The sequence below is a fragment of the Vulpes vulpes genome, chromosome 4 (genome assembly GCF_048418805.1).
Source record: "Vulpes vulpes isolate BD-2025 chromosome 4, VulVul3, whole genome shotgun sequence".
Classification (NCBI taxonomy): Eukaryota; Metazoa; Chordata; class Mammalia; order Carnivora; family Canidae; genus Vulpes; species Vulpes vulpes.
In genome coordinates, this window is record NC_132783.1 from 1,777,773 (window position 1) to 1,803,377 (window position 25,605).

The window sequence follows — 25,605 nt, forward strand, 5'->3', positions numbered from 1 at the left end:
ACACCTTGGTCACTGATTTCTGCGTCGGTAGCTGGAGAGGAGCACCGAGGGCTCGGAGTGGCGTCACCTTGGCTCCCCGGGCCGGCAGGTGCACAGGGTTGCCCCCACGGGCCCGCGGTGTGCACCCACACACCGGAGGGTGCATCAGGGCTCGGCCCTTCCCCTCAGTCGCTCGGCGGCCATCGGCCACTTTCCGAGCCGCCAGCAGTGCCGGCAACGGTTCTGAGGATGTGGCGCCGAGACACCCCGACACATGGCCATGTGGACACCCAGACACCCGGATGCACAGACACCCGGACACCTGGACACCTGCACACCCAGATGCATGGACGCATGGACACCGGACACCTGGATGCACAGACACCTGGACGCACGGACACCCAGATACATGGACACCTGGACACCCAGACATGTGGACGCATGCATGGACACCCAGACACCTGGATGCACGGACACCCGGACATCTGGATGCACGGACACCTGGACACCCAGATGCATGGACACACGGACACCTGGACGCACAGACACCTGGACGCCCAGACGCCCAGATGCACAGACGCACAGACACCCGGACACCTGGACCCGGCGGAGCAAGCGCAGCGTGGCACCTATGGTGGCTACAGGGGAGCTACAGGTGTCATGCAGGGGGGAGAGGGGGGACCCCACTCACCCAGGAGGGGACCTTGTGTTTAAGTGGAGGCCTTGCGGTGTGGGCCACCAGTACCTGAGGGCGGAGGCCACGACAGGTTCGGAGGCGGAACACGAGCTGCCGGAGCAGTGCGCTAGGCCTGCCGTAGGTCGCCCCCCCCACCTGTTGTAGGTCGCCCCCACCTGCCGTAGGTCGCCCCCCCGCCACAGGTCACGCCGCAGGGGAACAGCACCTGCCAAGGTAGCAAGGCGCAGGCGGAAAGCAGGGGGCACCGCGGGGAAGGCCGTGTGGGGACCCGAGCTGCACGGGGCGGGGGGCGGCTCCAGAACAGCCCCATGGGGAGCCCCCCCACAGCTGGCAGGCAGCTGCCCGAGGAGGGGAAGGGGGTCAGGCTCAGGTGACCAGCCTGTGCCTCCAGGTCCACAGGCGCCGGTGGTGAGGTCCCTCCTGCAGGTCACTCACGGGCAGGGCCCCACGGAGGAGGCCGACTCCCTGGGGTGCAGATGGCCCGTCTGCAGGGCGGGGGGTGAGTGGGGTCAAGGCCCCAGGTGCACACAGGAGAAGGCAGGTGCACGGCCGGGCCCGGGGCCGGGGCCGGGGGGAGCTGCAGGGAGGAGGGCGAGGAGCCATCTCTGACCTTTGTCCAGGCCGCGGCTGCAGTGACAGGCTTCGGGTGGCTTCGGTCACGGTCACAGCCAAGGCGGCCACGCGGCACGCGAGGGGGCTCTCACGGGCTCTGGGGCGCGTCTCCTGGAACGGAAGCCGCTCGGCCTTTCAACGCGAACGTTTCTGAAACAGGGTCACAGCTTATGAATTATCTCCATCCTCATCCTCAGAGAAGCTCTCACGAAGAAGACTGTGCTGCTTAAAAAACTGTCGGAGTTTCTCGGCGGGTCCCGGGGAAGGGGACTGACAGGGGTACGTGCAGGCCCCGGACGGAGCAGGGTCTTTAGGATGAGGTCTGTGGGGCTGGGAAGGAGCCAAGCGGGCACAGGGAGAAGCAAGGCCAGCGAGCCGCCGCCAGGCCGGGATGGGCCTCGAGGTGGGCCAAGTCGCCGACAGGAAGGCCCTGCAGGCCCGGGGTGCAGGCTGCCTCTGGCCGGGCCGCGACTTGGACGGGGACGCTTCCTCCCGGATGGACCGTCTCCGACCCTCCTGCGAGCGGCCCTTCATCCCTCACGGAGAACGTGGCCCGAGCCCGGCACGGTCACAAACGACACTCAGGAATGAGGACGCGGCATTTCATCACCGTATCACTCGATCCGACCGTGACCGTGAGACCAGAGACACAATCGCTCTCTGGCACAACCTATTTTAAAATCCATTTTAGTACGAGTGTAGGTCATCGGAGATCCCGCCCTATTTGGGATGGGGTAAAGGAAGAGAATCACTTCGGAAAATCCAAAAAGACTCATGTAAGAGCAAAAAAAAAAGACATTCACTAAAAGATTCCTAGGGGTTTACTGAAAAATTATTTGGCCATGAACGAGCGAAACGGTGGCAAGTGCCAGCTTCCCGGGCACGCGGCCTGAAGGGCACATTTACCGCAGAGCCCAGGGGCTCCGACCCTCAGCTTCGCGAGCCGGTGCCCAGGGAGCATCAGCCCTAGGCCCGCGGGGGGCACGGAGCGCGGGGTGGGGGGCCTCTCGGTCAGCTTCCCCCTCCTGGAGGTCATCCGGGTTTGCAAGCAGCTGCCACCACTTCCTTCAGTCTGGACCCCAGCGGCCACCTGACCCGGCGACCTCCCGACGGCTGCGGATCCAATGCCCGGGCCTCTCCGTCCCCGCGCGGCCCAGCTCCCACTTGCTCCCCGCGGCTCTCACTGCAAGGCATGCCCCCCGGGTAGGGAGGCGCAGACGTGGGTGGCCGCGTGTGGGGGCTCCCGCCTCTCTGAAACCAGGGCACGTGAAACCCAAAAGGCGAATTTCCCCCGAAGCTTCCCTCTGAACAAGGCCGCCTGAGCAGGAAGCTGGGCGGCAATCAGAAATGCAGCGTCTCCCGCCCTGCGTTATCAAGGTGAACGAATGCTTCCCAAGCCATCAACGATAAAAAAATAAAAAAATAAATAAAATAATAATAAAAAAATAAAAAAAAAACAAAATAAAATAATAAATAAAAATTAAAATAAATAAATAAATAAATAAATAAATAAATAAATAAATGAAATTCCAACCCACTTTGCTATAGAAAAAAAATTAAATTTATCTCTATTTGCTCTATAAAAAATATTAAAATCCACGATCATGTAAAAGAGGGAATCTGAGTGCATGAAAACAAAGATTTGTAGATGAAGCATGTTAAGAGGAGTTAGGAAGTTTATTTCTGATGATGATAATATTTAGTGATGTTCGTGGTATTTTTCAGTTCTTTTATTTTTTTTTATCTTTTTTTTTTAATATTTTATTTACTCATTTATGAGAAACACAGAGAGGAGACAGAGAGAGAGGCAGAGACACAGGCAGAGGGAGAAGCAGGCTCCATGCAGGGAGCCCCGACGTGGGACTCGATCCTGGGTCTCCAGGATCACGCCCTGGGCCAAAGGCAGGCGCTAAACCGCTGCGCCACCCGGGCTGCCCTTTTCAGTTCTTTTAATGTCTGTAATTTGTGATCGCTGTTCCCGCTGCACATAAATACCCCCCAAATATTCCAGTTGGCTAATTCTGTGTTCATACTTTAGCGCTCTTTCCCTTAAAGAGGGCCCGGACGCCGCAAACGCTTGCGGCCCTCCAGACCTGGATTCTCTCTTACTTACGACGTGCTGGACTCTTCCTCCAAGCCCTCGGCTGGTTTAATCAGGTAAACATAGGAGGTAGATGCTTTCATCAGACGAGAGAGTTGAGGGCAAAGACTTTAGGGAAATTTCTAAAAGTGACTCAGGGATGACAGGCCGGTGTCAAGATTTGAACACGTCTCACGCTCGAGTTCATGTTCTTTTAACTCTGTGCTATACTGAAATAAAAAAATTATAGCTTTGCTGCGCTTTGCTATGATATACAGCCTCTCATTTATCATTCACCAGTGACTAAGCCCCCTTTTTCTTTAAGATTTTATTTATTTATTCATAGAGACACACAGAGAGAGAGAGAGAGGCAGAGACACAGGCAGAGGGAGGAGCAGGGACCATGCAGGGAGCCCAACGTGGGACTCGAACCCGGGTCTCCGGGATCAGGCACTGGGTGGAAGGCGGCGCTAAACCGCTGAGCCACCCGGGCTGCCCAAAGCCCCTTTTTTAGTTAAGCAGATGTGCTGGGTGCTGGGTAATACCAGGCTGATATTACATAGTTCCTATCCCCACAAACCATAAAGACTAATAATGAGACCCAAAATGCTGCAATAGAAAGCACAATACCTTTACAGAAAGGTATTAAAAAGCGCTACAAATAAATAAAGGAGAAATTACAATGAATTAAAACATTCTCATCAGCCAAGTGGAGGAGTGTGAGCAATGGTGCATAAACATAGGATAAGTCCTTTCATTCATGGAATATGGACGAGCTAATGTTATCATGTTTTAAGATTTCAGCTCAAGATGGCAGATATATTTGGGATTACAAATTTGTTGTTAAAATTTCTCTCTATGGAGGGAGGAAAAATAAATCTTTATTTTTTTTTAAGATTTTATTTATTTATTTATGATAGAGAAAGAGAGAGAGAGAGACAGAGACAGAGAGACAGGCAGACGGAGAAGCAGGCTCCATGCAAGGAGCCCGACATGAGACTCGATCCTGGGACTCCAGGATCATGCCCTGGGCTGAAGGCAGACGCTCAACCGCTGAGCCACCGGGGCTGCCCAAGACTTGATTTTTCAAGAGTGAGAATTTGTAGTTGATTTAATGCTGAGTCCACGTATTAATTATTAGCTGGATAAGTACAAGATTGGATCATACTTGGTTCATACCTTATATGAAACTTTCCACCCCTCAGCACACGTCCAATAGGAGCTGTCTTCGGGACTGTGGCCCTCTTCATTACTGTTGCTTCCTTAAGTGCCTTTTTTTAGAATTTGCTTTATCAAGTATTCACATTGTTTTTGTGTTTTGACCTGGCTCCTGAAGCTCATCACTATTTAATCCGTCTACAAATCCACTCCCAGTATGATTGGGGTCTGTCCGCCTGTAGGACTCTACCTAGGAGGCTGGCATCCATCTTGCCAGTTCAGATGAAAAGATGAACAACTAGAGGTCGTATCACCCCCACGGAACGGCCAGACCCGCCAAGGAACACAGAGGCCCAGACTCAAGGGATAGGAATGCTCACGCATCATTCAAAGTAACCTGTAGGACACGTAGTTAACCAGCACCAAGGAAATCTCTCACGTAGACAAAGATATATCTCAGCTTCCAAGTCTCTCGAGATGGAACAGAAGGACCAGATGGAGCAGCACCAGAGGTCAGTAAGTCGCACCTGCTAACATGACCCTCGGGGCCTCCGATGAGCAATGTCCACCTTCCCAGGAGACACCTGCCCCAAATTTTGCCCTTAAAAACCTTCACTCGCAAGGCCTCAGAGAACTTGGTTCTTTTACGTATCAGAGCTCCCCATTTTCCTGGGTGGTGACGCAACAATAAAACAGTCTATCTTCATTCACCGCAAGAGCTCCAGGGTCAGTTTTTTGTGTGTTTTGTTTTGTTTTTGTTTTTTCAGGGTCCGTTTTTATTGGCTTGCTGTGCACTGAGTGGATGAACTCTCCTTTGACGCAGTTATAGAAGTTTGGTGGGTAAAAATCTGTAACTTGATAACATTAATTTTATTTGTGGAATTCAATTATCAATATTTTCCAAGGTTAGACCCGGTAAAGAAAATTCAGAGTCAATCACCAGTAAGTAAAGTTTTCCCAGTGTTCACATTTTCTCTCAACAAATACGGATCTTAATTTAAGAAGAGGGAGAACCAAGCTGGATATTAAGGTATTAATAATTCATATGGGAGGCTACTAGTCAAACTTGCCTTTATTGTTAACTCAAAACAAACATTCAGAAAAAAAAAAACACCCCACAGTTGAGCAAAAACTATTTTTGAAGGAAGAAAGGTACAAAGTCTTGCAAATTAATGTCCCTAGTAGAGTACAGGCATTCAAATGTTATATCTGGTGTTGACTCTTCACCAAAAATTTTGAATAACTGTCTAGCAAAATCACTTCTCAGCAGAAAGCACTTCGACATGAGCTATAAGTCTACGAATTAAATTGAAATCCACAGTCTCTATGGTGCCAAAGGAAAATAATGACTCTTGCCCTCAGGAACAACAAAATGGGTCACTGAGAGTCTGGGAGTCACGCACAGCAAATGGAGAGAACAAGCTTTCTGTACTAACAACCCCTTATCAAGACAATTAATGACTTAACTCGAGCACCCAACGAGATTCTGTGGGTTATTATCTGAAAAGGAAGAAGCCTCTCTAATAGGGTAGAAAGGCCATGCAGAGTAATTGCCTCAGGAAAAAAAACCAACAACAATGTTTTCTCCCTTTCCAGTAGAAATATATGAAACATAAATTATATGGGAATGAGAAATACGCTAAGAATCCTGTTATTTCACTTTGATTCCCTTGGGCACCCATTATCACTCCCGAACTGAATATTTACATAAAATAAACACCATTAGCAGGAAAGAAGATGACAGAAAATTCTTTTCCCACTTGGGGCGTTTCAACATCGGGGCTCCCAGGAGCGACTGAAACACAAGGAAACAGCCTTCCTGGACGGCCGCGTATTTATTTATTTATTTATTTATTTATTTATTTATTTATTTATTTTTAACGGGAGAGGTGAGGAAACATCTGGATAGCGTAGACTCCCTTTTGGCTGCTGAGCAACCTGTTTCCAGGCAAGGCAAGAGATTACTGTGACTTCTGTCCCCCTTTAAGAAAAAAAATAAAGTCTTCTCCCTTTTTTACTTAGGTTAGAGACGCCAACTTATCGGGGTACAAGAGAAAGAAAGAAACCACGTCTCATGGTGCATTGCAGGTGAGCGCTCAGAGCAAGAATCAGGTGTTTTGGGGAAAGAAAAAATATATACATAGGCCCATCATGGGAAACAGGCCGTGTCTCAGGCCCTGCTTACGTAGGGCAACACGGGGGCACTAACGGGCTGCAGAGCGTGTGCTGGCGGGGCCGAGCGGGATGGGGGCTGGTGTGAATACAGACGCGCGGTGGCATGGCCTCAAGGTGCACGTGGACAGCAAGAAATTTTAATGCAGAAGAAGCGGCATCGGAGGATGCTCAGTGCCATGAAGACCCCCCCCCCCCCCCAATGCTCACCGCATACTCCCCGAGGACTGCGCGGCGTGAAGCGCTTCCCGGGAGCTACACCTGCAGCCTCAGAAGAGGTGAATCACAGAACATAAACCATAGCTGGTCCTCGACAGGATAAACCTCCCAGGGGGACACCCGGAAAGCTCGGTCCTAACGAACAGCCCGGGATGGGGGCCACCAAGACTGCGGCAGGTGGAGGAGGACAGCTGGGGATGAGGGAGGCTCCCGGCGCCCGGGCAGCCACGGCCCTGAGTTCCCACCGACACTGGGGTCTGCGCTTTGAAGAGCACGCGGGGCGGCAACTCCCGAAGGTGATTTCCGATCACATCTTATAGGGCTTTCCTTTATGGCCAAGGCATAGAGCCATCCCCGTCAAGGAGGCTTGACGACCCAAGTTCCCATCAAGGCTTCGGCAGAAACGGAAGCGGCTGACACGTCTTTGATAGTCCAAGAACAGCAACAACGAAATAGGAGCGGGGATACGATCTGCATCACCGACCCGGTGCTGGGCGGCTCCCGCCTGAGCTCTCGGGCCCACGCTCCCTCCAGCTGTCACACGGTATCGCCGTCCAGCTGGAGAATCAGCACATCGGCCCCCACGGCCCGCGGACCCGGCGGTTCTGCACCAGAATCCCACGGCTCTATGAAGCCCCGTGCTGAGACGGGCAGCGTCCAAAGAGCATAAAAGCGAAAGAAAAGCAGACAAGCAGCTGTTGGCCCTTGCACTAAGGCGCCGCCGGAAACGCGCAGTGGAGCAGGTCCTCACACAGAGGAGACTCTTGTTCTCTACGTGCAGATGACAGCATGAATAGTTCTGTCCTGTTTTGGTTGCTCTTTTCCGAACTTTATTACCAGAAAAAACCATCCCCTGTGTGCCTGTTGCCCATAATATCCTCCCTTCCAGGGAGGGAAGTTCTAGCTCAGACCCCATTTCTAACTTAACTGTTCATTTAATTTTCTTTGACACTTTAAGACATCAACAGGATGCTTGGGCTTGTCACAACTGGGCCATCAGCTGGGAGGAGAACCCATAAGAATGACCATCCCGGTGCTGCACACAACATACTTCACAAAGAAAGGCAAAATCGACTTTGCTGAGACAGCGCGCAACGACTCGGGCCTCAGCCTGCTACCTTGATGTCTGTGTCTTAACATGCAGCACTTTGTCCTGGACGGCGGAAAGGCGAATGTCTCATCCGGGAACAATCGTGCATAAATTGTGACCGATAACGTTGTAAGTAACAGATATTTCTGGTGAAATAAAGAGAAACGAGACAAAAAAAAAAAAAATGCAACCCTTATTTAAGAAGAGCAAAGTGTGCATAAACGTTGGAACCCAAGAAAAATTTTCTTGTGGGAAGATAGAAAAATAATCCCATAACTTAAGTGTGACAAGCCCCATACGCATCCCAATGATTTTTTACTATAATATTCATGCACGTTCAACCATAAAATTTTTTCATATGTCTTGATGAGATCCAGCAAACAAATTTCTAAGCAGTCAAACCAAAATAAATATTTCCAGCAACGTGGAAACTGACCCCAAAATGCCATAGATGTATTTAAAATAACAGAAACTTAGAACTGCTCATTTAGTAATTGGGGACAGGAGGACTCAGGGGCTCAGCAGTTGAGGGTCTGCCTCCGGCTCAGGGCGTGACTCCGGGGTCCTGGGATCGAGTCCCACCTCGGGCTCCCTGCATGGAGCCTGCTTCTCCCTCTGCCTGTGTCTCTGCCTCTCTCTCTCTCTCTGTGTGTGTGTGACTATCACAAATAAATAAAAATTTTTAAAAAAATTAAATTTTTAAAATTTTCCCTATTCTATGCTAAGCCTTGGTTATACACTGAGAGGAAAAATGCGCATCAAACTGTATTTATCTTGAGGTCATCAAGGAACCAAAGCGACAGCTATGAAGACTACTTCCCACTGGGGACCAGGGAAGGTGGAGCATGACCCACATGACCTCAGGCCCTCAGACCCGCAGGTTTTCCCACGGGTGCCCACAGACCCCTCACCCAGCACCCTGGTCAGCTGGAGCTTTGCCGTCACAGGGAGCGCAAACTGCAGCTCAGGGCCACTGTCACCCGCCAGGGAGGCTGACCAACAGGCAGGACGGCTGGTGTCCTTGGGTGTGGAAAAGCACTTACAGTCTATCAGCCGTGGGGTGAAAACCCACACTTTAGGAGACTGGTGATGGCAGGCCCGGCACAAGGTGCCTTCACCACTGCCCCGTCCCTTTGAGGGGTGTCGCCTCGGGCCACCGATGGGGCCAGCCCACCTCGGGCTGCGTGGGCCACACCAGGGAGCAAGGCCCACACCCAGGGCCGGAGGCTGCGCCACGGGGTCGGCTCCACCTGGCAAGGCCTCCACGGCCAGGAGCAGAAACCCAGGAAGTCACTAGTGACAAAACGACATGGAGAGACCAACCCAGACAGAGGCAGCCCCCCACTCCCAGACCCAGGGGTGAGGCGCCCTGATGACGAGTGGCCGGCACACAGGCTCCTGGGAAATATTCAAGAGCTGAGGCTCTAAGCTGCTACACTTTGGCCCCTTGGTTCTCTAGCAACAGGTCAACTGATCCGACACATACAAATTTTTCAATCACGAGATTTAGAAAGTATGAGTTGGTGATTGCTTGTCAGTGTGTCCCTCAGACTATCGCGTGCAACTGTTTAACCTTCCATGCGCCCTGGAGCTGTTCACAACCTCATGTTTCCTGACATAACCTATGAGCTGGTTATTACTACCCAGATTTAAAGAGGGGGAAACAACGGCTGATTAGCTCAGCCAGCTAGTAAGTGTGCCCACAAACCTGAGTCTCCCAGACTCCTCAGGTGGGGCTTATCTTACGCAGCTTTGTATCTCCAGCCCACGCAAGGTGGCCGAAATAAAGAAGGTTATTTTTCAAAGGTTGGATGGATGATGAATGGGTAGATAGATGGATGAATGAATCAACGGGTGCTTCATCTGCTATTTTAAATATTTAAGAAAAAAGACATAGCCCACCCCCAAGCCCAGCCCCTCCAAGGTCTTTCTTTTCCAGGCTCATTTTTTTGTTGTTGTTGTTTTTGTTTTGTTTTTGTTTTGGTTTTGGTTATTTTTCACTTGTGTTAGTATCGAGATATTTTATATTCTTGGTTGACTTCTAAGTCAAATTCTATTTTTCAATGTTTCTCTTAAAACTGAGAAGTTGAAAGAAACTGAACATAATACTGAGCTTATCTAAAACTACTCTCTGTAATCTGAACTCTGCATCTATAGGAAAGTGATGTTCTGTGTGGATTTCAAAAGTTTATCTGAAATAAAGTTTCACCTTAACCAAAACAAAATAATTTCTAGGCTTGAACATGAAAAAATGGAATCCCTCTAGGAATCTGTTGTGAAATGCAAAATGCCTTGGCTAAACTCACAATCCGTAAAATTCAGTTAGAAAATGTACTTACTCCATCGTAATCTACTTGAATTGAAGGAATAAATGGACTCATTAGTTTGGGCTAGCTTAGAGGCTTCTTAAAATTGTACTATTGATTTCGGTTAATTTGGATAGAATTAGGAACTCAAATTGCTTTATTAAATTCTTTCTATTATGCATTTACTTTGGTCAGTTTTAAAAGAATACAGTCCCCTCCAATCCCACCATTAAAACATAAATAATCTCAAAGTCTTAAAGCCAAGTGCAGCCGGCTACGATTATTATGCCCCGTTTCATTCCACCAATTAATCACGATGAGAGCATCATAGGCCAAAAGTATCACTGTTCATCTCTGTGACACCTAGTAAGTCAAACATTATTTTGCATTAATTTCCATGAACCTATGGAATCACAAATCCTCTGAAATGGTTATATTAAGGTCTCGTCAGTATTTTAAAAACATATCTATATTAATAGACAGAAGTTCTTACAAAGTAACTTTATAGTACACACAGGAAGTAAAACATAATTTTATAAAATTTATTTCTAGGGAAAAATTCTTTTACCTTAAATATTTACATAATTTTATTTTCACTACAATATTCAGTTTTAGTTAGAATATTGTACATAGGGATGTCTGGGTGGCCCGAGCCATTCTCCATCAACCTCTACCCCTCCCTGCTGCTTGTGCTCTCCTCTCTCCCTCAAATAAACAAATAAAATCATTGAAAAAAAAAAAGAATATTGTATATACATGGATCCATGCTCACTAATGATTTCTCAAATTATATAGACACTGAAGATGAAGAAATCTAAATCTCTTAACTCCAACAAATCTGCCAAAGTTCTGTTCTTTTGCAATAAACTATAGCAGGGGTTGGCAAGCCATGCCTTTATGGGGCAAATCAGGTTGCAGCTTGCTTTTGTTCTACATTTTTACCCTTTAAAAGAAAAATTAAAACAAGAGTTTAAAACATTTGAAAAGAAGATCCTGCAGCAGATTCCACAGCTGGTGCACAAAGACTAAAATATTTCCCATCTGGCCCCTAACACAGAACATTTGTCAGCTCCTGACCAATGGGTATTTCTACATGAATGGTCCATCGCTATCTCAAACTTAACCTAAAGTCAAAAATCTTCTTCTCAGGCCCACAAAAACTCTTACACACTAGAGCAGAGAAAGGAATACTTCCCAACACGCCCTGGCCTCCCGCAAAAAAATTCTCCCTAGACAACCCCTTCAGGCCCCTGAATTTCCAGATTTTGCATTTAGTTGCCAACAGCAAGTTACCTCCAGTAAGGTCGATCACTTTACCACATTCTTTAGGCTCCACGCCTTTAAATATAGAAAAGAAGGATTTTTTTCTTTTTTACTACGATTGAAAATATTAAAAGAATCATTGCTAACAAATAATCAAGTACTACCTATCAACCACGATTCCGAGCGATGCGTATATTTTTAACTAATTTTTTGTTATGGCAACTTTATAAGGAAGGTAAGGCCACTTATCATCATTGCAAAGATGAGAAATCTGAGGAACACAGAAATGACATGATTTGCCCAAAGTTACACAGCTGGTAAGTGGCAGCACCACAGCAAGAAACCAGGCAGCCTGGGCTGCGTCCGTGTTTTTACCAGTTTCCCACAGTCTTAGTTAAGCCAGTGTTTACTCCCGTGTAGAAGGTCCCTACCACCTAGGTTCCCGGGGGCTCCTACCGTGAAAATGAAACTTGATCTAGAGAGAGTTTCTCCCACAGTAGAGAGCGAAAACACCGTCCATGCGTAAACACTAGACAACAGGGGACCCTCGGGATCAGAAAGATGTGATGCAAGTAGATGTTCCAGCCAGGAGAGGAGGAGGACTAAGAGAAACAGAGGCAGAAGAAGACACGGGTGCAATGAGTTCTCCCCCAGGGGTTGATATTTCGGGGAAAGTACACTTAGGGGAAGGCTTGGTCCTGCCTCTCTGCTTTGAAATTCCTAATGGAATTTACCAGCGTGTAGGGTGGCCCCACCCAAGAGGCAGTGAAACGGGTCAGGGAAACAGAGGCGAGGAGTGGCTGGGCAGGGGAAAGGACCGAGTTAAGACAACCAAGCCTCCACTCTGGAAGGAGTTCAGAAGTTTCTGCCTAAACCCGCAAGAGAACAGAGCAGAGGGGTGAGAAAGAGCCAGCAGTGTGCACGGGGGAGGCAGCAGGGAGATGGCATAAAGGCAGCTGATCCCAGTAAGACAGAGATGGCTTAAAAGCACGGTCCAGTAAGGTAAACTGAGGCTCACAGGGTCTGCAGCATCTACCTTTCCGAAGGACTTTCATTTTAAAGAAAATCTCTATCAGGTAGGATACGCGTGTACTTTCCAGCATATGCGGCAAGAAGTATTATCTCTACCACAAAATCAACCATCTACCAAATTCTACTAAAATTACAAAGTGGTTTAACCACAATCACAAAGTACATGTTCAGAAAAGATGATCATAATCCTACATCACGTACACTTTTCTGATGCACAAATTCCATCCCTGTAAAGTGAGCTTTACTATTAGCCGTGATGGTAGACAAAGCCTAATGTCCCGTAAAAGAAAAGTTAGCGTCAGGTTAGCTACTTAAATGACCTATTGGATCAGAAAATTAGAATATCGGGGGCAGCCCGGGTGGCTCAGCGGTTTAGCGCCGCCTTTGGCCCAGGGGATCGAGTCCCGCGTCGGGCTCCCTGCGTGGAGCCTGCTTCTCCCTCTGCCTGTGTCTCTGCCTCTCTCTCTCTCTCTCTCTCTGTGTGTTTCTCATGAATAAATAAAAATCTTAAAAAAAAGAAAATTAGAATTTCTAAAGAGAAATCAATAAGCTTACTCAAGTACATGATGAAAGTGAGGTTCACGCCTACGTACAGGTATGACCAGCCCTGGGTAGATCCGTGTGCATGGCTACCCCTCACAGTGTTTTGGGAAACCAATACCAAGACAAAATACACACCTCTCCCAGTATCACCCACGACAAGAGAACTACAAGAAGTGGACACAATTCCCTAAATGCTTTTTTTTTTAAATAAATAAATTCCTAAGAAGAGGGACAGAATAATACTGCAGGTGGGCGTGCAGTGGCGGGCGGGCAGGGCCCAGGGGTGTGTGCACCTGTGGACACGAGGCCCCATTTTCGGGGGGGGTCAGGTGGGCGTGCAGGTGGACACGTGGGTGGGGCGCAGGGGTGCGTGCACCTGTGGATGTGACGCCCTGGTCCCTGGGGGGGGGTGCAGGTGGGCATGTGGGGGGGACTTCCCAGGCGCACGGGTGTGTGCATCTGCGGACACAAGGCCCTGGTCCCTGGGGGCAGTGCAGGTGGACGTGCAGGTGGGCATGTGGGGGGGGCTCCCCAGGCGCAGGGATGCGTGCACCTCCGGACACAAGGCCTTGGTCCCTGGGGGGGGGGGCAGGTGGGTGTGCAGGTGGACACGCAGGCGGGGCGCAGGGGTGCGTGTACCTGCAGACACGAGGTCCCCGTCCCTGGGGGGGTGGGTGCAGGTGGGCGTGCAGGTGGACACATGGGGGGGCTCCCCGGGCGCAGGGGTATGTGCACCTGGAGACACAAGGCCCTGGTCCCTGGGGGGGGGTGCAGGTGGACACATGGGTGGGCTCCCCAGGCGCAGGTATGCGTGCACCTGCGGACATGAGGCTGCGGCCCCTCCCCGGGGCCTCCTGGTGGGAGCCAGCTGTGGGCTCGCGGGGTGGGGGCTGGGTGGCAGCCGCCCGAGGGTCCCCACAGCCCTCCCTGCCCGGCCGGCGCCCCCTCGGACCGGGACTGGGCCTGCGACCCTGGGGCACATCATGTCCGCATCTGTGTGGGCACCACTGCCCCGCCACTGCCCTTGTCACCGCCCCGGGACTCCTGGGCACGCACCCATGGGCCCTATACCGCCCCATCCTCCGGGGCCACAGGGTGGCTTAAGGCTCTTAGGGGCGCCAGGGGTCAGGGGCTTGGGCAGCAGCCTTGGGCTCAGGCCATGAGCCCGGGGCCCTGGGTTCGAGTCCCGTGGCGGCCCCCCCACCCCCGCAGGGAGCCTGCTTCTCCCTCTGCCTGGGTCTCGGCCTCTCTCCAGGTCTCTCATGAATAAATAAGTAAAATCTTAATTAAAAAAAAAAAAAAAGAAACCTCTTAACTGTCAGCACCAGTGAGGATGTAGTGACACAAGACTCACAAAATGCTGACAAAGGTATAAATTTGTGCATATTTTCTGGAACATGTGTTGAGCACTGTTAAAATATTTTAAATGTCAGACGTCTTAATTCTGCTCCTAGGAAATTTTCCTTAACAAAATTGTCAGAAACCTGGATGGAGATTCATTCGAAAATATATACACATAAGTATTATTTTTAATAACCACAAACTAGTCAAATCATGATGCATTGTGACACATTTTCAATCAGAGTACTATATTTACATTAAAAATAATATTTGCTTTACTTATATAAAGTCATGGGGAAACGTCACCATCTGCTGTTAAGAAAACAAAACTAGGAGGCAAATGTTCAAACACTTTTCTGTCAACTATGTAGAAAAAATAACGGTGCAACGAGTTGTCTCGTTACTTACTTACTAATTACTCACTAATTGCATTGCTGGGTCTGGTATTTTCCCCACTTTACCGTTTCCTGTACTCGCTCTCTCGCTATAACGAGCACATATTACTCTGACAATCAGAAAAAAAAACAAAAAAATCTAAGAAAAAAACTAAAAACTTGACTTTAATGGAGTTAAAAGATGGTGACTGGAGGCCACCCACAACCTGTAGGCTGCAGTTCTGGCCAAAATAAAAGAGAAGAAGGTTTTGAGTGAAAGCACGCACAAATGAGATCCAATATAACCTAGTCTGTGTGCAAATTCAGCTCTCTAAACGCATTTATTCTCAGAATCTAAGAAAGAAAACAAAGAGGATGGTAAATACTAGAAGAGAGATCCAGCTAGCACCACGGCAGCGCGGCCCAAAGCTCCTGCGTACGGAGTCGACTCTGCTTCCCAACCTGTTACTCAAAATAAACGCTGCCTTCCAAGGGCCGTCCTATAGAAACTGCACCGTCCTGGATCCCCGCCACAAGCAACCCCAGTGCTCCTTAAGGGGCAACTTACTGGGTCCCCCTGGGGGGCTCAGAGGTTGAGCGTCTGCCTCCGGCTCAGGTCTTGACCCCGGGGTCCTGAGATCGAGTCCCGCGTCGGGCTCCCCGCACGGAGCCTGCTTCTCCCTCTGCCTGTGTCTCTTCCTCTCTCTGTGTGTCTCATGAATAAATAATAAAAAAATAAAATAAAATAAAATAAAATAATAAAATAATAAAATAAAAAATAAAATAAAATAAAATAAAATAAAATAAAAAAAAAAGAAGCATCTTACAACCTTGACTATGCCGGTTGTAAGAGATACATCTTCGATTTCACCTGGCGCGTATTCTTCTCAACCCTCCCTCGCATCGGCCAAGAACATCTATCGCAGGCCCCGCACGAAATAACCACAGCGAAAACCCTCCGTTTTGAAGTGCCCCGAAGGAACTATAACTAAAAATCTAGGACTCAAAGAGAATTAGAAAAACAGAAGGCACATGACACTGCGCTAATGACCTCAAAACAACTGAGGGGAGGTTCCTGTTTGATTTCTTGCATGCTGCAAGGACGATTTCATTTAAAGAAAATTGCCCAATTTCTTGCCCCAGAGTTGATCATAATGGATTTTCTAAAAAATAATAATAATAATAATAACGTTTACTAATTTTCATAAATTTCTCGCAGCGACCTTAGCATTTACAGAGCTACACTGCTATTGTAAGAAGGTCACAAGTTGTACCCTCAGCATCTGAGACGTCCTCCTGCTGCTTCTCTGAGCTCTCGGCCGCAGCAACCCCTAACGTGTGTCTATCCTAGGCTGTCGGGAAGTTGTTTCTTGAGTTTGGGGAATTCTCAATAAAAATTCTAGGAAACCGAGCAGTTTCAAGGAAGCATATGAAGCACACTCGTCATACTTTTCCTTTCATTTTATATTTCCTTGTTTTCTGATGCCGGAGATGACTGCACAAGAGAGGAATTACCGTTTTCCTCCATGGATTTTTTATAGTTTCAATTTTCACAAACACCTTGACCTGCTCCTTTGTCTATCCTGATCTACATACACACGCTACAGAATGTTTTTTTCTCAAGGAATACATGTAAATTACAACTGAAAGTAAAAATAAAATGCGTTTCCACTTTATGAAAAAGAAGCCCGTTCCTTGGATTTCTGTGGCTTTGTTTCATTTTGAGACTGAGCTTGGTTGCACCTTAGTCTCAGTATTTTTGAAAAGTTTCGATGAGTCACCCCAAAACACTGATCTACATCATTCTCTGATTTCCTTACATTGGTGAAACCATTCAGAAAGTGGATGGTTGGATTATATAGACTGTTTGGTTTTAAGCATCTCAGTTCCTCTAAAATTAACTTAATGATATAGAAAAAAGTAAGACACAGAATCTCTTCATCTTATATGGACAAACATGGGCAAACTATGACTCACAGGCCAAACCTCACCCACCACCTGTTTTGTAAATAAAGTTTTATTGGGAGAGAGTCGCGCCCATCCACGTCTCTGGCAGGAGTAAAGGCAATAGTCTCGATACATGATTTGGCTCATAAAGGCTAAGATATTTAGTATCTGGCTCTTTTCAGAAAAAAAAAAATCTGCCTTCCTCTGTTATGTGCAGTGTTGTCTGTCCTTAGAAAACACCTTAAACATTTTATGACAAACAGCATCTTCTTTTATAACCAAGATATTCGTGTTTAAAATTCCGAGGGTGGGACACTTGGGTGGCTTAGCGGTTGAGCATCTGCCTTTGGCTCAGCGCCTGATCCCGGATTCCTGGGGTTAAGTCCCACATCGGGCTCCATGCATGGAGCCTGCTTCTCTTCCCTCTGCCTCTCCTGTGTCTCTCATGAATAAATAAATAAAATCTTTTAAAAAATAAAATAAAATAATAAAATAAATTAAAATATAAATAAAATAAAATAATAAAATAAAATAAATAAAATAAAATAATAAAATAAAATATAAATAAAATAATAAAATAAAATATAAATAAAATAAAATAATAAAATAAATAAAATATAAATAAAATAAATAAAATAAATAATAAAATAAAATAAAATAATAAAATAAAATAAAATAAAATAAAATAAAATAAAATAAAATAAAATTCCAAGGGGGTGTTTTATATATAAAACACGCTAACTGGTTCCCCACATCTTCCGTATTACTAATGACACTATTACATAAGAGAGTCTTTTACTACATGATAGGATTCTTGAAAACTTACTTCTACAACCGCCTACGTGCTACCATTGTCGTCTTTGCTTCCTGCGACAGTGGCAGCATAGCACCTGATGGCATATTGCTTTAAAGAGCCAGGTGGCGATATACAGGAATGCATCCTGCGGGAGTCACAGGTAGGGATTAACATATCCAAAATTATGTACTGAATAATGCTCCTTTCTTTGCATTCATGATTATCTCCACACCTGATCACGCCTGGAAGACAGGGAGACTCATCTGGAGAAAGCTTCAGAAGTCCGTGGGAATTTTTTTGGATTAATCTTTCCTAAGATCTTCAGACTCCCCCATAATTTAACTCCCACCCGTGTGGACTATAGCTACTTCATTTTGGAAGACGAACGATCACACATCGTCTAAAAGAAGCTATAATGTTTCATGCAGTTCTCTAGTGGAAAGTCTTTCATTTCCCCAAAAATAGCACAGAGCAAATGTGATGTCAAAGGTATTTGTGGACTTGATCCCAAGTTACTGACCAGCTTCATGGAAGATGCTGAAAAAAGGTCACAAATACATCTGTTCTAACAGTGGAGTCACAAAGCGTCCAGTCAGATGCTCAGTAGCAAAACACAACATTACAAACATCATATTTTCAAGGCATACGTGATTTTGAAGGGGTTCGAATATGCCAAACGACTACACCATTACAAAACCCTGAAGGAGGATATTTCCTATTTTTACTTCCTATTTTTAAAAAAGGTAGTCGGACTCATGCCATTTCTAAAATTTAAACGGTATAATTCCTATTTTATAAAATAAGAAACATCTAAACCAAAATTCAGTATGGCCCAGGATCCACAGGATATTTAGGTCAATAACAAAATTATCTATATGATCTTATTTCTGACTCTCGCCGATTTGATAGAAGTTTCATATAATTCTAAACCCAAAAAAGCGTAGCCATTCGGTATCTATGCCCACACGCTGGAATCTTCCTGAATGATCTAAAGTATTTATTCAAAACCTATCATGTATAAGGACTTCATAACTGGTTTTGATCCTTAAGGAACTTGCCAACCGGTGAAGGGAAACCTCAAACAACTAACTGACGCTCTCAGTGTTTGAAGAGAAAAATAAAGAAAGGCCCGAGTTAAAACACAGTGTGAGGCAATTAATTCTCAAGACAGGAAGAGGACGAGGGATCAGGGAAGACTTGGGTGAGAAGGTCACACCTGAGGAGTAGTGCTCCTCTAGCAAAGTGCACGCCGCTTGCAGAGGCTCAGCATCCAAGGAGGTGGATGAGGAATGCATGATATTTTAAGAGGATTTTTTTTTAATTTTTATTTATTTATGATAGTCACAGAGAGAGAGAGAGAGAGAGAGAGAGAGAGGGGAAGAGACACAGGCAGAGGGAGAAGCAGGCTCCATGCACCGGGAGCCCGATGTGGGATTCGATTCCGGGTCTCCAGGATCGCGCCCTGGGCCAAAGGCAGGCGCCAAACCGCTGCGCCACCCAGGGATCCCTTTTAAGAGGATTTTGAACGTGGCTTTACTGTCGCCCTGGAATTGGTGAACAGAACCAATGTTGGGGATAGAGGAGCGTTAAGCCGCCCCATATTCTAGAGAGAGACTCATAGCTAAGTCCCGACCCCGCTCCACAGCCAACTCAGAGGCAGGCAAGCCCTTACGACGTCTACTTCCTCCAAACCACCAACGTCACCCCAAGAACCCCCCTCAGTCCATACACAGGAAGGAAGAGAAAGGCACTGGCTAGAGACAGCAGCCAGGAGCATGATGCGAAATGCTACGGGACAATACGTGAAAGAGGCTGCGCTACAGACTGAGCTGCTTCCCCCCACATTCTTCTGTTGAAGCCCTAACCCCACTGCGATGGCGTCTGGAGATGAGGCTTTGGGGATGTGATTAGGGTTGAATGAGGTCGTAAGGGTGGGGGCCCCAGGACGGGATTAGGGTCCCTATAAGAAGAGACACCGGAGACCTTATTGTCCCCTCTCTCTCCAGCATTTCAGGACTCAGCAAGAGGGCAGCCGTTTGCACGCCGAGAGGAATTCACACGGGGGAAGCGAACAGCTGCCCCCTGACCTTGGACTTCCCGGCCTCCAGGAGCCCAGGGAGGTATTTTGTCATGAGAGGAGGCTGGCATCTCGTCTCCCGGGTAGACATCCTATCAGCTCAAGGGACTGCTGCTTTGCTGCTAAGCCCACCCGACCAAAGGGGGGAAAAGATAATGGAGAAAAGCATCAGATGCTATCTGCGGCGTTGGGTTCAGCAAGGCTATGGGTCAAAGCTGGCCTCTTTGCAAGGGGACTCAGAGAGTGGGGCCTGGTGGGCCATCCCACCCCCCACGCAGAGGGGGCGGAGGGGGTGAGGGGGTTAGGCCCAGGCACGCGGAGGGCCAACGGAGGGACCACCGTACGGGGGAAGAACTCACACGTGTCCCACAGAAATGCCCCACTTTGGACCGCGCCCACACGGGGGCAGGGGGCATCATCAGTGATGAGCTACTATTGGCCAGAAAGAGAAGCAACGACCAACAGAGAATGATCTCGAATCCGAAGACATCCGGCCCCTTTGCCCTACGTTCCCCCTCGGTCCCAAGTTCCATCAAGTGAAAACCAGAAGGAGGCTGGCGGCCACGGAAGCTCGAAGGCAGCCCCTTCCCCTCCTGGTCCCATGGCTCTAACGTGAACCGGAGGAACAGATGAAGGGGGGCCTGGGCTTTGGACGGACCCCACAGTCGAATCGTCGGGAGTAACCGGGTGCTATAGGATCTGGCGCTGCGCAGCATGAGTCACTGCAAAGGGATCACGAGGGGGGCGGCTCCAGGAACATTCAAGAGTCGCCAGAAACACAACTTCGACACCATCCGTTATGGAGGAAAGAGAGTCCACGACTGGTCAGAAGAGATGGATTTGTTTTGGGTCTATTTCAGGCAAATTCCTATCTCCATCATTTCCTCCCACCGTCTAACACTATCTTCTCTACCTTTTTTTAAATTTTTTTGTAAATTTATGTTTTATTGGTGTTCAATCTGCCGACATACAGAATAACACCCAGTGCTCATCCCGTCAAGTGCCCGTCACCCAGTCACCGCCACCCCCTCCCTACCTTACTCCCTTGCAAATTCCCCTTTTCAACACTCTCACCTGATCCATTGTTTCTTATGCAAAAATAACAAAGAATTCTTATTAAACTTTGTGTCGAAGGAAAAGATTAAAGTTTTTGGGAAGAACGTTCAATTTAAAGGTTGTTCTTGGACGCAGCCATCAGTCTTAGCATGTTTTTGGGGGGTTCTTTTTTTCTTTTTCGTCTCGACCCGGGCGTCCTGTTCATGTACCAGCCAAGCCCCTCACCCTGGTTTTACTCCCACTACACTGGTCTGTCTCCTCCAGCATCTCCTCACTGCTTCCAGATTTTTTCTGGGATATTTTCCCATCCTCTCCACGCGGCTCCATCGAGTGTTCCAGGCACACCTAGAGAGGCCCATCCTTAGACTCTTTTTCGTTCCTGGTCAGGAAATAAGCTTCCTTGACAGCCAGGACAAGCCAGGAATTCTGACGGGAGATGAGAATGAATTTAGCAAAGATGTGAGAAGGCACAGGATGGACCCACCTGGGGACGCCCCTGAGAAGCCGCTACGGCTTTTTTGCTACACCTGTTGACCCCGGAGCTCCAAACGCGAGGACGGAAAAGAGCACCCAGGAGCGAGGCTGCTGGGACTCCTGACCCTTGTGTCACATCCTTGACCTACCGGGACGCCGCGGACCAAGGTTTCCCAGCTGGGGAGAGCTCAGGCGGCTTCTCCGGGGAATGTCTAGGAAGAGGGAACCAAGAGATTTAAAACACAAAAGAGACTCTAACTCAGCTCTGTGCCCTTGTGCCCCAAGAATCTGCCCGAGGTTGAGTGACCTCCTCCTAGAAACGGGCCCCACCGTCCCCCCTCCGTGGCCGCCCAGCGGGATTCCCGGGGTGAGGGCTGACCTGGACCCCGCGGGGCCACGCGCATGTTCGGGAAGATGCACCTTGAACCGGGGGAGCTCAGTCAGTGCATATTTAACTAGAATTAGAAACAAAGAAAGTGGGGCGGTCCCAAGGGCTTCCAGCTGGGCCTCCGCGCATCAGAGAAAGCAGTTGGGTCACCAAGTAACCCCGCGACTTGCTCTGAACAGCAGGGCTCTTGACATTCCCAGGAAGGAGCCGGGGAAGCGGGGGCACCTGGTCCCCCACGGGCAGCTCCGGGGGGTGTCTCCCCAGCACAGGCCCACAGCACCACCCAGGGCCCGGCCGCCTCCCTGGAGCTGGGACATCACACTGGCCCCGTCAGGTGTCCCCCACCCACCCCAGGAACACACCCAGCGGGCCTCCCGCGTGTGCACCTCTAGCTCAGTGGCTGCTTCGCCAGACCCAGCCACCCAAACCGTCCATTCCGGTGCTTGAGAAAATCGGACGTCGGGAAACACTCGGCGTATCCTGACATGCGTGACCGCAAGGCCTCTGTTATCCCAACAGGGCGCGTTACGGACCCACAAGGAATCCCCAGGTTACAGGAGGCTATTCAGCCAGAGAACCCTCTTTTTGTACCGAACACCCCCCGAGACTGTGGGATAAGCTCTGGGAAGCACGAATGCAACTCCCTCCGGCTCACATTAGAATATAATGGCCAAACTTACTCATGTCTCTACGTCCTGTAATAGCAAAAGACCAGAAAGAACTTAAATGTCCACGGAGGGCTGCTCAGACAAATGGTGATACGGTCACACAATGGGATACTGTGCACCCGCAGGAGGAAACGAGAAGGTCCGCAAGTACCAGTAGGACCAAGTATCCAAAATATATTTTTTACATGCAAGAAGAGAGTTTACTCAACAGTGCAGATTTGGTTTTTGGTTTTTGTTTTTTTTTTTTAAAGACTGACCCCATGTTTGTTTTGCACAAACTAGTTACAAAGGTATGAACTGGGAAATGATGACAGTGGTTGTTTCCATAAAAGGGAATTAAAATCAAGTTGGTCCCCTCTGAATTTGAAACCACGGGAAGAGGTTGCCTTTTGAAAAAAATTAAAAAGGAAGAGAAGTAATTTACTCTTTCAGAGTAGTTTGAATCAATATTTGGATATATCCAATAGCATGAAATAGGATTTTGCAAATATGAATAAAGGTGAAATTTTTTAATATTGAGAAAAAAGAAAAAAATTAAAATATTAGAAATGAAAAGCAAAACACTGCCAAGTTTCAATAGCAGATATTTAGACACATCGTCTAATTATATATGAAAATATTCTGGAAATAAAATGTATAAGATCTCTACAAAGTTAAAAAAAAATCTCTACAAAGCTACTTGGATTATGAGCTCCTCGAAGACTATGTCTTCCCAGTTATTTATTTGTGACGGCCAACGCGCGGCAGAAGGCCTGGACCAGAGGAGGCAGTCAATAATTTGTTTTTTAATTGAAACCTGTCGTTTCCATATAGCAACAGATTTAAAATAGCCCTTTTTTCCTTTCTTTTTTAATACTAAACGAAAAAAAAAATTTAATGTAGGATCTGGAAACTCTAGAAATTAAGGAAGAAGAGCATGTTCTTTTAATACATCTTCCTGGTTTGTTTTTTTCTGTGATTATAGTGAGTGACACCTAAAGAGGATCTGGATCTACACGGTCCAATGCAGTAGCCACTAGGGCCCCACCCCTCCCACAGGCCCCGCAGGAGGGGGACTCATTCACGTCCTTACCCTCTAGGTCAGTGTTAGTAAAGGACCAGTTTAGGGGTCCCTGGGGGGCTCAGTGGGGTGGGCGTCTGCCCTCAGCTCAGGTCCTGATCTCAGGTCCTGGGATCGAATCCTGCGTCCAGCTCCCTGCGCAGCAGGGAGCCTGCTTCTCCCTCTCCGTCTGCCTCTCCCTGGGCTCCTGCTCTCTCTTGCTCGCTCTCTCCGTTTCAAATAAATAAATAAAATCTTAAAGTACCAGTTTACAGTGCTTTCGTCTTCAGGAAAGACTTTTTTTCCTTAAAGATTTTATTTATTTATTCATGAGACACAGAGAGAGAGGCAGAGACCCAGGCAGAGGGAGAAGCAGCCCCCCCGCGGCCGCTGACCCACGCCCGCCTGCCACAGGCCAGGGGACAGTCTGCCGAGGGCCACCTGCCGGGAGGAGCGACAGCGGGGGACACGGTGGGGCCTGGCAGGCGCTCGCCACCAATCCCTTCCAGACCAGGGAGGTGAGGTCACCACAAGGCCCACAAATACCTTGTCATGAAGTCAAGGACAAGCAGCAGCAGCCCCTGGACGGCGGGGTGGCTCCTTGACATTCCACACGCGTGCCCGTCGGCCGTGTGGGCCTGGGTGCCCTGTCCCCGCCGAGTCACCGGGCTGTGGCCGCCCTTCCCCAGTACCCACCCCACTAGGAGGCCGTGGAGCCAACACGCCGGCAGGGAGGCCTTGCCACCCCTTCTTTCTTTCTGACCTTTGCTTTTTCATTTCTCTCTGCTTTTGATCAACCCTTCCACGCTCCTCAGCTTTTGGGCAAAGACAAATCGGGTCACGGAGACCTCATCAGACACTCAGGGCGCCCCGTCCCTTCTGTGTGATTGCACGTTTGTGGCAGCGCCGAAAATCCGGCCCCTTCCCGTTGGGTGCATTTGTACAGAACACCCCAAGTGGCTGCTTTTTTCTAGTCAAAAACGTCACATTTCTTTTGAAGGTTTTCCCCCCTCCGAGGGGCTTACGATGGGTGGCCGTCTCTCTGCACCAGGGCCGTCCCTACATAACAGAGACTGTCCTACTAACTCAAATGACCAAATTAGTAGTCAGAAGGTTTGACAAACATGGAACGGGAGCAAATGAAACTGAAAACTCTTTTTTAAAATATATATTTTTTAAGATTTTATCTATTTATTCCTGAGAGACACAGAGGGAGAGGCAGAGACCCAGGCAGAGGGAGAAGCAGGCTCCCTGCGGGGAGCCCGATGTGGGACTCGATCCCGGGACCCCGGGGTCACGCCCTGAGCCGAAGGCAGACGCTCCACCGCTGAGCCGCCCAGGTGCCGTGAGAAGGCTTGTAGAATATATCATCTGGGATAGAAAATAATCTCCCTTTGGCTACAGGCCATAGCCCTCTAGGCAACTACCATTAACTGTGCCACTACCATGTGCTCGGCCCACAGACATCCACTTCTATAGACACACAAGCCTCTCTGCACCTGTTGTGTAAACCATAGCAAGGACGTTCACAATCCTTTCTTTTCCAGGACACCCTGCAGGCTACCATCTTCACAAAATGTCACAATTTCCAAAACTATGGTTTATGCAACACTGAGATGAAAGGCTCCTTGAGGAACTCTGGAGCCTCCTTAATCCTACTGAAACCACAGAATGGCCTCAAAGCCCAGAGAACCAGGTGCAGCTCCTGGTGCCGTCTTTAGACAGCGATGGGACCTTAGCAAGGTACATCGTGTCTCTTAACCTCTTTCTTTATCTTTAAAATAAAGAAACCAGAGTAGACGGCGTCCAAAGTCCTTCCCAGCGTCTACATCTATTACGGTCACAGGTAGCTTATCAGCATCAACCTCAGCCATGTTATATTATATATAATCATCAGGACCATCCGATTTGACACCTGAGGGAATTCCTCTGCTCTAACCGTCTTAGTTTCCCAGAAAGAAATGAAGCCAGAGAAACTAAATGTATTGTCCGGTTTTACACCCAGAGGTAACGCTGGGGTTCACCGTGTGTCGCCTTGGGTTCCCAGTTTAAGCCTCCACTAGTAGCTCATCCAGCTAACAGGGAGCGCACGGCGCGCGCCAGGCACGGGGCTGCCTCCCCTATTAGTTTCAGTTTCAAAACAGGTCAATGAAATGGCAGTATTAGTGGAACTTGAATGGTTTTGATTTCACATCTCCGCTCCCCCATCCTACACCAACGCTAGCACCGCCAGCAAACGGCTGCAATAATGCAATGGCCTTCACTCTCCGTATTTCCAAATAGCGACTTTCTGG

At 48.4% G+C, this 25,605-nt stretch overlaps 1 protein-coding gene across 6 annotated transcripts in view; it reads right to left on the bottom strand.

Moving 5' to 3' along the window:
* The window catches only part of IL15 (interleukin 15), a 63,085-nt gene that overhangs the window by 22,802 nt on the left and 14,678 nt on the right, over positions 1-25,605 (bottom strand). Inside the window, exons 2-3 of one of the 6 annotated variants that reach the window (XM_072755188.1) lie at positions 15,435-15,571; positions 1,287-1,438 (exon numbers count right to left, since the gene is read on the bottom strand). The exons of 2 other annotated variants lie outside the window; for them this stretch is intronic. The gene's annotated coding sequence lies outside the window, so the exon portion shown is untranslated. Of the gene's footprint in view, positions 1-1,286; positions 1,439-15,434; positions 15,580-25,605 lie in introns of all 6 variants that reach the window. 3 more of the 6 variants (XM_072755190.1, XM_072755187.1, XM_072755189.1) reach the window with 3 other exon arrangements.